Source organism: Pongo pygmaeus, chromosome 13 (genome assembly GCF_028885625.2).
Source record: "Pongo pygmaeus isolate AG05252 chromosome 13, NHGRI_mPonPyg2-v2.0_pri, whole genome shotgun sequence".
In the NCBI taxonomy this organism is placed as follows: Eukaryota; Metazoa; Chordata; class Mammalia; order Primates; family Hominidae; genus Pongo; species Pongo pygmaeus.
In genome coordinates, this window is record NC_072386.2 from 128,670,370 (window position 1) to 128,684,027 (window position 13,658).

Consider the following 13,658-nt stretch of genomic DNA (forward strand, 5'->3'; position numbering starts at 1 on the left):
TTAAGGATTTTTACATATGTATTCATGAAGGCTATTGGTCTGTAGTGTTTTTTGGTACTGTCTTTGTCTTGTTTTGATGTCAGGGTGATGCAAGCTTCATAAAATGAATTTAGAAATGCTCTCCCTCTTCTATTTTCTAAAAGCCGTTGTGTGAAAACGGAATTAGTTCTTCAGTGTTTGTTAGAAAAATCTACAGTGAATCCAACTGGCCCTGGAGATTTCCTTTTTGGGAGCTTTCAAGTTACGCATTCACTTTCCTTAAGAGTTACGTGGATGTTCAAATGATCTGTGTCATGTTGGGTCCATCGTGTGAGTTTGCGTTTTCTGAGGAAGTGGTCCATTTAGTCCAACTCGTTGAATTTATGTGTGTAGAGTTGTTCACAGTGTTCCCTCATTGTCCTTTTGATGTCTGTAGGGTTTGTAATAGCTCATTTCAAGTCTTATATTAGTAATTTTTGTCTTCTCTTTTTGTTCTTGTGTGTGGGGCTTTTTCTTTCTGGTCAGTCTTGCTGGGAATTTGTCAATTATGTCAGTTTTTTTTTTTTTTTCCAGAGAACCAGCTCTCTGTTTGTTTGGTTGATTTTCTCTTTTTTGCTTACTATTTCATTTATTTCTGCCTTTATTTTATTACTTCCTTCATTCTGTTTGATTTGAGTTTATTTTACTCTTCATTTTCTCTGTTCTTGTGGCAAGAGCTTAGACTAGTGATTGCAGTTTTTGTTTTTTTCTAACATATACATATAATACTATAAATTTGCTTCTTAGGTCAGGTGCGGTAGCTCATGGTTGTAATCCCAGCACTTTGGGAGGCCAAAGCAGGTGGATCACCTGAGGTCAGGAGTTCAAGACCAGCCTGGCTAACATGGTGAAACCCCATCTCTACTAAAAATACAAAAATTAGCCAGGCGTGGTGACGGGCGCCTGTAATCCCAGCTACTCAGGAGGCTGAGGCAGGAGGATCACTTGAACCCGGAAGGTAGAGGTTGTGATGAGCCGAGATTGCGCCACTGCACTTTAGCCTGGGCAACAGAGCAAGACTCCTTCTCAAAAAATAAAAGGAAAAACAAAAAGTTTGCCTCTTAGCACTACTTTAGCTGTATACTAAACATTTTAATATGTTGTGTTTTCGATTTAATTCAATTCCGTGTATTTTATTTTGTGTTTTTATCATTTTTATCTTATTATTATTATTATTATTATATTTTTGCAGCGATCTCAGCTCACTGCAACCTCTGCCTCCTGGGTTCACGCCATTCTCCTGCCTCAGCCTCCCGAGTAGCTGGGATTACCGGCACCCACCACCATGGCCAGCTAATTTTTGTATTTTTAGTAGAGACGGGGTTTCAAATGAAATTTTATTTACCCACATTTTTACTCTTTCCATTTTTCTATCTTCCTAATGGCCAACAATTAAAATAAAAATAATATTCTTTCTGTTTAGATTAATTTCTTTAATTATTCTTTCAGGATAGGTCTGCTGGTGACAAATTCTCTTAATATTTATTCACCTGAGAATGACCTGATTTCCCCTCCATTCCCCAAAGATATTTTGCTGGGTATAGATATCTGGGTTGACAATTCTTTTCTTTCAGCATCTGAAAATACTGTGCAACTTCCTTCTGACCTTCCTGGTTTATGATGAGAAATCTTCTGTCAGCCGAGTTGTTTTTCCAAATAGAAAAGGTATTATGTTTCTCTGATGCTTTCAATAATTTTTTTTTTAGTTTTTGGAAATTTGACTGTGATGCATCTTGTTTTGATTATCTTTGAGTTGATCCTGTTTGGGGTCCCCTCAGCTTCTTGAATCTGTAGGTTTATTTCTCTTACCAAATTTGGCAAGTTCTCAGCCATTATATCTTTGAGTACTTTTTCAGTCCTGCCTTCATTCTCCTTTTTTTCTGGAACTCTGATGATACTAATATTATGATTCCATAGTTCCTTGAGGTTCTGTTGTTGTTCTTCTTCTTGTTTTTTCTTTCTTTTTATTTTTTGAGACAGGGTCTTAATCTGTTGCTCAGGCTGGAGTGCAGTAGCATGATCACGGCTCGCTGCAGCCTCCACCTTCCAAAGTGATCCTCCCACCTCAGCCTCCCGAGTAGCTGGGACTACAGGCACATGCCACCAAGCCTGAATAATTAAAAACATTTTTTTTTGTTGTTGTTGTTGAGACGGAGTCTCCCTCTGTCACCCAGGCTGGAGTGCAGTCGCACGATCTTGGCTCACTACAAGCTCCGCCTCCTGGGTTCACACCATTCTCCTGCCTCAGTCTCCCGAGTAGCTGGGACTACAGGTGCCCGTCACCATGCCCAGCTAATTTTTTGTATTTTTAGTAGAGACGGGGTTTCACCATGTTAGCCAGGATGGTCTCGATCTCCTGACCTCGTGATCCGCCCGCCTCAGCCTCCCTAAAAATTTTTTTTGTTGAGATGGAGTCTAACTATGTTGCCCAGGCTGGTTTAAAACTCCTGGACTCAAGCAGTCCTCTCGCCTCAGCTTTCCAAAGTGCTGGGATTATAGGTGTGAGCCACCCTGCCTGGCCTTCTTTTTTCTTTCTTTCTTTCTTTTTTTTTTTTATGAGATGGAGTCTCTCTCTGTTGCCCAGGGTGGAGTGCAGTGCTGCAATCTCGGCTCACTGCAACCTCCGCCTCCTAGGTTCAAGCAATCGTCCTGCCTTAGCTTCCTGAGTAGCTGGGATTACAGGCGCGCGCCACCATGCCCAGCTAATTTTTGTATTTTTTTTTAGTAGCGGTGGGGTTTCACCATGTTGGCCAGGCTGGTCTCGAACTCCTGATCTCAGATGATCTACCTGTCTTGGCCTCCCAAAGCGCTGGGATTGGGATGTGCTCTCTTAACCTCAGTTTCCTTCTCTTACAAAGAACTGTGTAGTGTGCCAGCTCCTGAGGGTGTCATGAGAGTCCCTGGCTTGTAGTAATGGCTCACCGCTGTCGTGTGTGTGCTTGGGGTTGGGGTTCCCCGCATGCCATGCCTAGCTCTTCTTCTCCCCTATCCTTGCTTTGGAGCAGGCTAGGTGGCTCCCACTTCTTGGCCTGTTAGAGCAGGGACTGGGGTGGGGAGTCCGAGGGGATGCTGCGGCGTCTTTGGCCGAGAACTGCAGGCTCTCTCCATGGCAACTGCAAGCAGGCTTCTGGGTGAGAACCAGTGCCCGGAAGGTCAGTGACAAAGCAGATCCTGGAGGTGGTGCTTCCCCTGCCAGCTTGGCTCCCATGTAGAACCAGCCTGAGAGTAGTAAGCAGTCTCCCTGGACTGGGCCTGACTGGCACCTGACCCACCTGCCCTGGCCCAGGGACCCCTGCACCTGTGCAGGATTTGTGGTCTCCCCTGGCTCAGCGTAGACCCTCTGAGGGGCTGGTCCAGGTTGATGGGGCGTGGGTAGGGCTCTGTGCCACAGGGACGGGGTACAGGGGCTGGCCAGCGTGGCCCAGATGCGTGGGGACAAGGGAGCATCCATAGTTTCTCATAGAACATAACAGCTCTGAGTCCCTAGTCACCTCTGCCAGCTCTTGGCATTTTCAGAACTGGGGGGCCCTGTGGGGTATGGCTGGGCTGTGAAGTGTGGAGGTGGCTAGACCAGGCCTGGCTGGGGTGTGCCCTAGAAGCTCCTCACAGACGGCTGTGGAAAGGCAGGGTGACCCCCGGCCCAGGTGGAGGGCGTGTGGCTGGGACCTAGAGTCTGGGGGATGTGGGGTGAGTTTTGGGTTAGGGTTAGGGGGCTCAGAAGAAGCCTGCAGCAGTGTGGTTCCAGCCTTCCTCCCCTCTGTGGGGCTGGGAGCACTACTCGACCTTGGGTGGGTCTTTACATGTGTGACTGCTGTTGTGTCTGTGCTGTGTGTGTCTGCACCGTGTGTCTCTGTGTCTGTGTATGTGTGTCTCTGTGTCTGTGTCTGTTCTGTGTGTCCCTGTGTCTGTGTGTCTCTGTGTTCGTGTCTGTGATGTGTGTCTCTGTGTCTGTGTATGTGTGTCTCTGTGTTCGTGTCTGTGGTGTGTGTGCCTGTGTCTGTGCCGTGTGTCTCTATATGTATGCTGTGTCTCTCTGTCCCTGTGTCTGTGTGTCCCTGGGTCCGTGTGTCTGTGTGTGTACCGTGTGTCCCTGTGTCTGTGTCTGTGCCGTGGTGTGTCTCTGTGCCTTGTGTCTGTGTGTCTGTGCTGTGTGTCTCTGTGTCTGTGTCCCTGTGTCCGTGTCTGTGCTGTGTGTCTCTGTGTCCGTGTGTCCGTGTCTGTGCTGTGTGTCTCTGTGTCCGTGTGTCCATGTCTGTGCTGTGTGTCTCTGTGTCCGTGTGTCCGTGTCTGTGCTGTGTGTCTCTGTGTCTGTGCTGTGTGTCTCTCTGTCCCTGTGTCTCTGTGTCTGTGTGTCCGTGTCTGTGCTGTGTGTCTCTGTGTCCCTGTGACTGTGTTTGTGTCTCTGTGTCTGTGTCCCTGTGTCTGTGTCTGTTCTGTCTCTGTGTTCCCGTGTCTGTGCCTCTGTGTCTGTGTGTCCGTGTCTGTGCCATGTGTCCCATCCCTGTGTCTGAGCCATGTGTTTCTGTGTTCCTGTGTCCGTGTGTCTCTGCCTATGCCTGCGTGTCTGTGTGTCGCCGTGTCCATGTCTGCAACCTCCACCACCCTCCCGGGTTCAAGTGATTTTCCTGCCTCAGCCTCCTGAGTAGCTGGGATTACAGGCGCATACCACCAAGCCTAGCTGATTTTTGTATTTTTGGTAGAGATGGGGTTATTATTATTTTGCATTATTTTGGTGATACGGATTGTCAGAGTGGACTGGGTACAAGTGTTTAAACATCTCGTGGCTCCTGAGACATTTTGCCAATTTGTTTTCCAAATAGGATGTATAAGTTCGTATTCCACCAGTTCTGTGTAAATCATTAGGGTTTTTTTGTGATTTTTTTTTTTTTTTTGAGACTGAGTCTAGATCTGTTGCCCAGGCTAGAGTGCAGTGGTGTGATCTCGGCTCACTGCAACCTCAACCTCCAGGGTTGACATGATTCTCCTGCCTCAGCCTCCTGAGTAGCTGGGACTACAGGTGCCCACGACCATGCCCGGGTGATTTTTTGTATTTTTAGTAGAGACGGGGTTTCACCATGTTGGTCAGGCTGGCGTGGAACTCCTAACCTCAAGTGATCCACCCACCTCGACCTCCCAAAGTGCTGGGATTACAGGCGTCAGCCACCGCGTCTGGCCTAAATCATTAGTTTTAATGTCAGCTTTGCCACCACTGGATATATTTTCAAAGCTCTTGTTAATTTATTCAATATAAATCTGTACCTTGTTGTCCTTTTCCATTACTGATGAGTTTGAGCATGTTCACACATTACTAAATGGTGTTTACTTTTGTGAGTTATCTCTGGGGTTCTTTGCCATTTCATTTTGGAAATTTCTCCATTAACGTTTATTGAGTGCACACTGCCTACCAGGTACTGTGCCTGGCCTGGAGCTAAGAAGGAAAACACTGGTTCCTCCTAGAGAAGGAGAAACCAGGGGTGGAGTGAGAGGTCCCACTGGCTCTTAGCCCCTCCCCAACACCCCTCCTCTCCAAGGCAGCTGTTGCCTCCTTGCTTTTCAGTAGGATTTTTCTAGAGCCTAAGGCTTCAGGGCATAGAAAGTACCCAATACTTGTGTTGGTATTTAATACTTGTTAAGTTCGCGTGTGTGTGCTGTAATTTCCTTTTTTCTATTGTTGTTAATATAACATCTTTAATTTAAATACCTCAAAGTTATTTTATTTAGTATTTGTTTAAATGTCAGCAGAGGATAAACATTTTTCTTTTCTGTTTACAAAAAAAACTGATTTTCTTACTTTGTGACACACACTGCCACCATCCTGCGATATCCACTGTTAATATTTTGAGCTATTTCCTTCCTTCCAAGCCTTTTCTGTGTGTAGGTTTTTAAATACACAATTGATATCACCCTCCAGGGCTACTGCGGGCACCCCCCTCCTGTCGTGGGCAGGCCACCTGGTGCAGCTGTGCCGGCTCGTACAAGATGCAGGGTGAGGGCCCCACGAGTGCTCACTGCACACAGATGTCTCAGCATCTGATGTCCCGGCAACCCCCACCACCGAGTGTCCTCTGAGGAGACGATTCTGCTTTGTGGGCAGAACTCTGTCAGATTCCTCTTGTCAAGCATTTGGGTTATTTCCTATTTTGCTTTTGTAGATAAACCAAAACACATGCCTATATCTTTAGACATCTCTGATTATTTCCTTGGGACAAATGCCTAAAAGTTGGATGAGCTTTGTTTCTCCTGTAAATTATACTATTAAAAAGCTCTTCACCGGTGGCTCACGCCTGTAATTCCAGCACTTTGGGAGGTTGAGGCGGGCAGATCACGGGGTCAAGAGATCGAGACCATTATGGCCAACACAGTGAAACCCCGTCTCTACTAAAAATACAAAAAAAGTTAGCTGGGTGTGGTGGTGCGTGCCTGTAATCCCAGCTACTCGTGAGCCTGAGGCAGGAGAATCACTTGAACCCAGGAGGCGGAGGTTGCAGTGAGCCGAGATTGCGCCACTGCACTCCAGCCTGGCGAGAGAGCGAGACTCCGTCTCAAACAAACAAACAAAAACCCTTCACCTTCTCATCACTTGGTCGTGCCCTGCTTCAACTCATGCGCATCGGTGGTCTCTCTCTGTCCGTGCCTGTGGTCTCGTGGTGTAGCTCAGAGGAGGGGTTTAATGTCTCATGAAGCCAGTCCTGTTCTCCTTGCTTTTCTTCTTTGAATCATTTTTTAACGTTTTGCCTAGTTAGTTTTCCAGATAGATTTTGAGATCATTTTGTTGTAGTCCCAATAATCCCATTGGGATTTTGATTTATCCGAATCTATAAATTGATTTCAGGAGAATCAAGTTAAGAAATAAATATATATTCTGTCTGTCCATCCAGGAATGTAGTATGTATGAAAATTTATTCAGCTCTCCTTCTTTTTCGTAAATAGATTTTGTAGTTTCTTTATAAAAGTAACCTGCACTGTTAAAGCTATTCCTAAGTGGTTTGTATTGATTGGAGACATTTAGTTCGTTGCACTTCCTGGCTGTCCCTGTCTGGTGTCACTGCTGTGGCTTCTGGTGTTTGTCCATCCATCAGGCTGCTGGTTCTGGGTGCCAGTGCACACCCCTTCTGGGTAGAGCTGGGCAGTGCTTTGTTTGCTGATGGGCTTGGACCGAAGTTTTGGTTGTGATTACGGTACCTGGAGGTTGCTTTTCCTGCCAGTTTTTTCCTTTCTCTCATTGGTTTGATCTCATCATCCTGCGCTTTTGGGTTTTGTGCTGCTTTCTGTCTTTTTTGGAAGTCGGGAGGGCACACAAACCAGAAGGAAGCTTTTCAAGCTGATGCTCTGTACCACTGGGGCTCACAACTTGGGTGAACATCAGAATCACCCCGTAAGGCGTGTAAAACCCAGAGTGCTGGGCCCTGCCCTCTGATTTCTGAGTTCTTTCTGGGAAGGAATTAGCATTTCTTTCTTTCAAAATATGTATATATATATTACTATTTCTCTCTCTCTCTTTTTTTTTTTTTTTGAGAGGCAGGGTCTTGCTCTGTCGCTCTGTTGCCCAGGCTGGAGTGCAGTGGCATGATCATGGCTCACTGCAGCCTCAACCTCCTGGGCTCAAGCCATCCTCCAACCTTAGCCTCCTGAGGGTGGAACTACAGGTGTGTGCCACCATGCCTGGCTAATTAAAAAAAATTTTTTTTTGTAGAGATGGGTCTCACTATGTTGTCCAGGCTAATCTTGAACTCCTGGGCTCAGGTGATCCTCCCACCTCTGCCTCTCAAAGGGCTACGATTACAGGTGTGAGCCACTGCACTGCCTCCGCCTCCCCCCTCCTCCTGCTGTCCCCTCAAGAATTTGCTAATGGTCTGCCAGGTGATGCTGAGGCTGCTGGGAGATCCTGCGTTGGTTCTTAACCAAGTTCCTGGGAGTTTTATCACTGTCTGCCAGCAGTGATCATTTTATCTATTTCTTTCCTTATTTCCTATTCATGTCCTATTATGTTGGTGAGAACTCTTAAAACAATATTAAATGAGAATTATGGTGGTACTTCTTATTTTGTTATCTGACTTGAAGAAAATCCTTCATGATAAATGTGGGTTTGTTAGTACTCTTGAGAATGGATTTCGTGCATAGAAAATATTTTTCAGAAACTAGTTTCTAAATGTCAACATTGAATTTTTAAAGTTAGAAATCCAAAAACGTTGGGTTTTTAAAAGCTTTTAGGGGCCAGGCGCGGTGGCTCACACCTGTAATCCCAGCACTTTGGGAGGCCGAGGCGGGTGGATCACAAGGTCAGGAGTTTGAAACCAGCCTAACCAGCATGGTGAAACCCCGTCTCTACTAAAAATACAAAAATTAGCCAGGTGTGGTGGCACGTGCCTGTAGTCCCAGCTACTCGGGAGGCTGAGGCAGGAGAATCGCTTGAACCCAGGAGGCAGAGCTTGCAGTGAGCCGAGATTGTGCCACTGCACTCCAGCCTGGGTGACAGAGTGAGACTCTGTCTCAAAAAAAAAAAAAGCTTTTAGATTCAACTTATGAAAAATTATATTTGTAAATTTAGCAATTTTTAACATTCATTTTCAAGAAGATTTTAAGTAATGTTTCATCCTATTTTATAAACTTAATGTTAGACATTTAAAATTTTGTTTATAAATTTACTGTAACTAGACCTTCCTAAGTACTTAAGTATTGTATGTTGAATAAATTAAAGTGTAAATATGGTGAGTCATAAATTTGCATAAATGGTTCAATACTTTCTATAAATTTATTAGGTTTTCAACTTAAAATTACAAGTCTCAATCAGTTCCATTGCATATTTTAAATTCGAATCACAGGGCCAATGTGATGCTAAATACAGCTTCATATGGTCTGATAAATTCTTCATCATAACTCAAAAAACATCAATTCGGAAAACCTGATTTCCACAAACATTGCTACATTTAATTCTCAGCCTTCCTGGGGTTAAATATGCTGGTTCGCTGAAGACACTGTCACCTCCCAACAAGTGAATGGAGGTGTCCCGCCCTTGTCCTAAGACACTGTCACCTCGGACCTGCCCTTGTCCCCTCTGGGCTGCCTCATCACATTTGCTGGCTGGAATGCTTGGAACGTAGACCAGATTTTTTCCTGAAAAATACTAGTGGACTATGGCAAGGGCCTCTCCACTCAAATGCTGGAGGCCTCAGAGGCCCAGGGCTGCAGTTAGGTTGTGATTTATTCCAGAGGCTGCTTACACCGCTTGAGCGGATTTTGTGTTTTTATGGCTCTTAAGATTATAGAAATGTCCAGCCTGGGTCTACACAACTTTCAATTCTTCGTCAAAAAAGAAGAGTTGTTTTCCGGCCCCAGAGGATCATAGCAACTCCTCCTTGTTAAAATGCGTTCTGTCTTTCGTGTCTTTGGCTTGCCAGGGTGACTCCTAAGGCCGCTTTGCTGACATTTCAGCATTTGTCAGAGAGCGTCCTGGTGCCTGGGAGACAGAAAAGCTATAAGGTGAAGGGAGAGACAAACTTTTCCTCCTATGTAATTTGTCTTTCTTGGGAATGGAATTGGAGCTTTTCAGGAGCTGTTCACTGTCTGGGTCATCTGTGTTTCCAGTCTCGGTCTTGCTGACTCCATGCCCGTGTGTTGTCTTATTTAACATACGTGTTTCTCTGCATCACTGTGTGATGCCTTATTTAACATACGTGTTTCTCTGCATCCCCGTGTGATGCCTTATTTAACATACGTGTTTCTCTGCATCCCCGTGTGATGCCTTATTTAACATACATGTTTCTCTGCATCCCCGCGTGATGCCTTATTTAACATACATGTTTCTCTGCATCCCCGTGTGATGCCTTATTTAACATACGTGTTTCTCTGCATCCCCGTGTGATGCCTTATTTAACATACGTGTTCCTCTGCATCCCTGTGTGATGCCTTATTTAACATACATGTTTCTCTGCATCCCCGTGTGATGCCTTGTTTAACATACATGTTTCTCTGCATCCCCGTGTGATGCCTTATTTAACATACGTGTTTCTCTGCATCCCCGTGTGATGCCTTATTTAACATACGTGTTTCTCTGCATCCCCGTGTGATGCCTTGTTTAACATACGTGTTTCTCTGCATCCCCGTGTGATGCCTTATTTAACATACGTGTTTCTCTGCATCCCCGTGTGATGCCTTATTTAACATACATGTTTCTCTGCATCCCCGCGTGATGCCTTATTTAACATACATGTTTCTCTGCATCCCCGTGTGATGCCTTGTTTAACATACGTGTTTCTCTGCATCCCCGTGTGATGCCTTATTTAACATACATGTTCCTCTGCATCCCCGTGTGTTGCCTTATTTAACATACGTGTTCCTCTGCATCCCTGTGTGATGCCTTATTTAACATACGTGTTTCTCTGCATCCCCGCGTGATGCCTTATTTAACATACATGTTTCTCTGCATCCCCGTGTGATGCCTTATTTAACATACGTGTTTCTCTGCATCCCCGTGTGATGCCTTATTTAACATACATGTTTCTCTGCATCCCCGTGTGATGCCTTATTTAACATACGTGTTTCTCTGCATCCCCGTGTGATGCCTTATTTAACATACGTGTTTCTCTGCATCCCCGTGTGATGCCTTATTTAACATACGTGTTTCTCTGCATCCCTGTGTGATGCCTTATTTAACATACGTGTTTCTCTGCATCCCCGTGTGATGCCTTATTTAACATACGTGTTTCTCTGCATCCCCGTGTGATGCCTTGTTTAACATACGTGTTTCTCTGCATCCCCGTGTGATGCCTTATTTAACATACGTGTTTCTCTGCATCCCCGTGTGATGCCTTATTTAACATACGTGTTTCTCTGCATCCCTGTGTGATGCCTTATTTAACATACGTGTTTCTCTGCATCCCCGTGTGATGCCTTATTTAACATACGTGTTCCTCTGCATCCCTGTGTGATGCCTTATTTAACATACATGTTTCTCTGCATCCCCGTGTGATGCCTTGTTTAACATACGTGTTTCTCTGCATCCCCGTGTGATGCCTTGTTTAACATACGTGTTTCTCTGCATCCCCGTGTGATGCCTTGTTTAACATACATGTTTCTCTGCATCCCCGTGTGATGCCTTATTTAACATACGTGTTTCTCTGCATCCCCGTGTGATGTCTTATTTAACATACGTGTTTCTCTGCATCCCCGTGTGATGCCTTGTTTAACATACATGTTTCTCTGCATCCCCGTGTGATGTCTTATTTAACATACATGTTTCTCTGCATCCCCGTGTGATGCCTTGTTTAACATACATGTTTCTCTGCATCCCTGTGTGATGCCTTATTTAACATACGTGTTTCTCTGCATCCCCGTGTGTTGCCTTATTTAACATACGTGTTCCTCTGCATCCCTGTGTGATGCCTTATTTAACATATGTGTTTCTCTGCATCCCCGCGTGATGCCTTATTTAACATACATGTTTCTCTGCATCCCCGTGTGATGCCTTATTTAACATACGTGTTTCTCTGCATCCCCGTGTGATGCCTTGTTTAACATACATGTTTCTCTGCATCCCCGTGTGATGCCTTATTTAACATACGTGTTCCTCTGCATCCCTGTGTGATGCCTTATTTAACATACGTGTTCCTCTGCATCCCCGTGTGATGCCTTGTTTAACATACGTGTTTCTCTGCATCCCCGTGTGATGCCTTGTTTAACATACGTGTTTCTCTGCATCCCCGTGTGATGCCTTGTTTAACATACGTGTTTCTCTGCATCCCCGTGTGATGCCTTATTTAACATACGTGTTCCTCTGCATCCCCGTGTGATGCCTTGTTTAACATACGTGTTTCTCTGCATCCCCGTGTGATGCCTTATTTAACATACGTGTTTCTCTGCATCCCCGTGTGATGCCTTATTTAACATACGTGTTTCTCTGCATCCCCGTGTGATGCCTTATTTAACATACGTGTTTCTCTGCATCCCTGTGTGATGCCTTATTTAACATACGTGTTTCTCTGCATCCCCGTGTGATGCCTTATTTAACATACGTGTTCCTCTGCATCCCCGTGTGATGCCTTATTTAACATACATGTTTCTCTGCATCCCTGTGTGATGCCTTGTTTAACATACGTGTTTCTCTGCATCCCCGTGTGATGCCTTGTTTAACATACATGTTTCTCTGCATCCCCGTGTGATGTCTTATTTAACATACATGTTTCTCTGCATCCCTGTGTGATGCCTTGTTTAACATACATGTTTCTCTGCATCCCCGTGTGATGTCTTATTTAACATACGTGTTTCTCTGCATCCCCGTGTGATGCCTTGTTTAACATACATGTTTCTCTGCATCCCCGTGTGATGTCTTATTTAACATACATGTTTCTCTGCATCCCCGTGTGATGCCTTGTTTAACATACATGTTTCTCTGCATCCCTGTGTGATGCCTTATTTAACATACGTGTTTCTCTGCATCCCCGTGTGATGCCTTGTTTAACATACATGTTTCTCTGCATCCCCGTGTGATGTCTTATTTAACATATGTGTTTCTCTGCATCCCCGTGTGATGCCTTATTTAACATACGTGTTTCTCTGCATCCCCGTGTGATGTCTTTTTTAACATACGTGTTCCTCTGCACGCTCCCCTGGTCTGCATTTCTCTGTACATTGGGAGTTAGCTTGGGAGATTTTTCTTAGAGAACTAAAATATCACAGATGTGGTTGAAGTCTTCTGAATACAGTCCCCCAGTCAGATTCTCTTCTCTTTCTCTTTTTCTCCCTGTGGGAGCAGGTGTCCTGAGTTGTGTTTATCCTGCCAGGGCACGTGGGTTTGTGGGCATTCCACCTTTCGCTGTGTGTGTATCCATAAATAATGTAGCGTGTGAGTGTGTCTGTGTATTCACACACAGATATATGATTATTTCACAGCTAGCCTGTACCCCTCAACATTGTGTTAAACATTTTTCCATGTTAATGTGCATAGGCTTATTTAGTTTTACATGCTCATTCATTTTTAACTGTAGAATAATATTCCATTGTGTGCAGATGCCACAGTCAATTTTTCTCTCTTCTTGTGAAAGGCATTTTTATTTTCCTTTCTTACTATTACAAACACAGCTACCCCAGAATGTGCCTGGGGTGTGGTTAGAAGTGGTTTCCTGAATCCTGGGGATGCTCATTTAAAAATTTCCTAGAAGTGGCCAAATACTCTCCAAAACAATTCTACAGTTCTCTCTTCCAACACATCACCAGGCTTTAACACTGTGCTAAACGTAGGATGTGAAGTGGCAGCTCTTCGTTATTTTAATCTGGATTTCCCTGATTGCCAATCATTTTGAGCATCTTCTTCCCTCTTGTAATTTGTTGATTTTTCTGATTAGTTATTTGTATTTTTCATATGAATTTGTAGAAATTTTTTCTACATTCAGAAAACCAATTCTTTTTCATTTTCTTTATGCTGTCTTTTATGGTACGGTGTTATTTTATCGTAGTCACATTTATTAATCTATTACTTTAGTCTTAAGTCATCCTTCCTTACCTCACCATCACAGAGCTGTTCTCTTGTATTTTTTTGCGGCTTTAGAGTTTGCTTTCCATGCTTAGGTCTTTGATACACCTGGAATTTCTGCGCGAGTGGTGCTTCCTCTTTCTGCCGACGGGTGACCTGGTTTTTCAGCATC

General features: G+C 44.5%; 1 protein-coding gene across 6 annotated transcripts in view; it reads left to right on the forward strand.

Moving 5' to 3' along the window:
• The window catches only part of CACNA1B (calcium voltage-gated channel subunit alpha1 B), a 248,990-nt gene that overhangs the window by 18,831 nt on the left and 216,501 nt on the right, over nt 1–13,658 (forward strand). The window contains exon 1 of one of the 6 annotated variants that reach the window (XM_054501971.2): nt 1,632–1,683. The exons of the other annotated variants lie outside the window; for them this stretch is intronic. The gene's annotated coding sequence lies outside the window, so the exon portion shown is untranslated. Of the gene's footprint in view, nt 1–1,631; nt 1,684–13,658 lie in introns of those variants that run through there. 6 annotated transcript variants of the gene reach the window in all.